The sequence below is a fragment of the Pseudophryne corroboree genome, chromosome 6 (assembly GCF_028390025.1).
Source record: "Pseudophryne corroboree isolate aPseCor3 chromosome 6, aPseCor3.hap2, whole genome shotgun sequence".
NCBI classification, from domain to species: Eukaryota; Metazoa; Chordata; class Amphibia; order Anura; family Myobatrachidae; genus Pseudophryne; species Pseudophryne corroboree.
In genome coordinates this window covers 559,077,978-559,080,352 of record NC_086449.1, presented here as the reverse complement: position 1 = coordinate 559,080,352, position 2,375 = coordinate 559,077,978, and the positions used below count along the sequence as shown (strand labels likewise).

Genomic DNA, 2,375 nt, shown 5'->3' with positions numbered 1-2,375 from the left:
AATAGCGAGATATCAATTATATGTTCATCTCTGTCATTATTTGCAACTTTTCAGTATTTTGAATAATAATAATTAATTATTTGGTTTCACTTTAAGTACTTTTGATACCATTATCTCTTTCAATATTTGTTGTGGTATTTTGAACCTTGGTTATTTATTACCACTAAATCCTCCTAACTTTCCCTTTATATCAACCCTTTCTTTCAGTTTTTTCTCCTACTATAGGGATACTCACATAATTAGGTCATCTAAAGGCTTCATTAGCCTATACTAATCATATATATTATTTGTATTCTTCAACATCACTCTGATTCTATCACGTGCTCTCTCAACCATTTGTTTGGACGGCAGAAGCATGTCTTTCCTCACATGGTAGCTATGCTCTCTCATTCAGCAGATTACTGCCATACTCCACAGGATACGCCCAATCTCATCTGATCTTGGAAGCTAATCTATGGAAGGCCTGGCTAGTAATTGGCTGGGAGACCAGCAATGAACACTAGGTGCAGTAAACAAGTAAGCTGAACAGCAGAAGTAAGACAGCTACCTACTATTATCTTACTTTTCTGGCAACCACTTCTCTTCTTTCAATCGTTTCCCATCCTACGCGGTTTTTGAACACTGCTATTTTGAACCATGGTCAGAATACAAAGGGTTTTGTATTAAATCATACCTCTTCCTTATAAACATGCTTGATATATGAGAAGCATCACCTTAGGCTCTTGTCACTTGCAAGAGACTTAACATTGCTGAATTAACTGCCTTGTGGTGACACCACTGTCTAAATATAGAACTGAGGGTGTTGAATAACCAATATAGGCAACATTTTATCATCATTTACACTGTTTTTAATCATGTTGTAAATTTAACAAGGACCTACTAAGAGACCACCCCCCTGGGATGAAACTTACCTGTCCCAGTATATTAAATATTGACAGAGGTACCCAGTGAATATACTAATTAACAAAAATAATTTTCACCAAGGCTTTTTTTCCCTTATTACTAATTACAATTTTTTTTTCTTTTTGTGTTGTGAATTGAATGTACGATATATAATTATATAAGAATATTAATGCGCATTTTCGATTTTGTTTTTTGAATCACTATATTTTAGTTAAAATATTAAAAGTTAAGTTTTGTTGACTAGTTACATATATGAGTGCCCCAACACAGAGTCTTTCTTTTCTCTTTGTTTTGCTCATGTATTTCTACTGAGTCTGGGTGCACCACCGACCTGTAATGATTGCACTCTGTGCAGAAAATTAGGTACGTCGGTAACAGACTAATGTCCATTGGTGGCCTTTGTCTGATGTTATTGCCAGTTGCGGAACTACCCCTTATGTATTACGACCAGTAAAAACCCTGCTTTTATTTACACATGATTTTGTGTTTGTATACACAAGCAGTAGTGTATTGTTACTGCTTATACTGTATGTGTATAGAGACGCAAGCTCGTGTAAATACAGTAAAAGCAGTGGTCCCTTACAATTGGGTTTGCGAGTGTCCAAGTCCCATAAACAGTACAGTATAAGCAAACCCAATTGAAAAGGATCAATGCTATATGTACACATGAGTTAGCATATGTATACACAAGCTATGTTCTGTGGGGTTGGGTACGGGATCCCGGCGGTCGAGATCCTGGCGATGCAAGGGTCCAATCTCTGATGGCTTGGACTTTAGCAGGATCCATCTGTAATTCCCTCTCTGAAATGATGTAACCTAAGAAAGGGATGGAGGAAACCTCAATCGTGCACTTCTCCAGTTTACAAAAGAGTCGATTTTCCCTTAGACGTCTCAAGACGTCTCTGACCTGTTCCCGATGGACTTTCAGATCTTTGGAAAATATTAGAATATCGTCCAGATACACAACCAGGCACTTATAGAGGAGATCTCAGAATAATTTGTTAACATAATTCTGGAAGACTGCTGGAGCATTGCATAAGCCAAAGGGCATCACCAGAAATTCGTAATGCCTGTCGCGAGTATTTAATGCAGTCTTCCACTCGTCTCCTGTGCGAATGCGTATAAGGTTATAAACTCCACGCAGGTCCAATTTGGTGAAAATGGTAGCCCCCTTTACTCAGTCAAATAGTTCGGGAATCAAGGGCAAGGGGTATCTGTTCTTAACTGTAACTTCATTGAGGCCCCTGTAGTCGATGCAAGGCTGTAGGCCCCCGTCCTTAACAAAAAAAAACCCTGCCCCGGCTGGAGAAGAGGAAGGGCGAAGGAACCCTTTGGCCAAATTCTCCTGTATATACTTAGACATCGCTTGGGTTTCCGGGAGAGATAAAGGGTATGTTTGGCCTCTGGGAGGTGTTTTCCCAGGCAGTAAATCGATAGGGCAGTCCCAACTTCGGTGGGGAGGCAAGGTATCT

At 39.3% G+C, this 2,375-nt stretch overlaps 1 pseudogene; it reads left to right on the top strand.

The window, feature by feature from the left end:
- Positions 1-396: 396 nt before the first annotated feature.
- Positions 397-515, top strand: LOC134937541 (5S ribosomal RNA; annotated as a pseudogene).
- Positions 516-2,375: the final 1,860 nt, after the last annotated feature.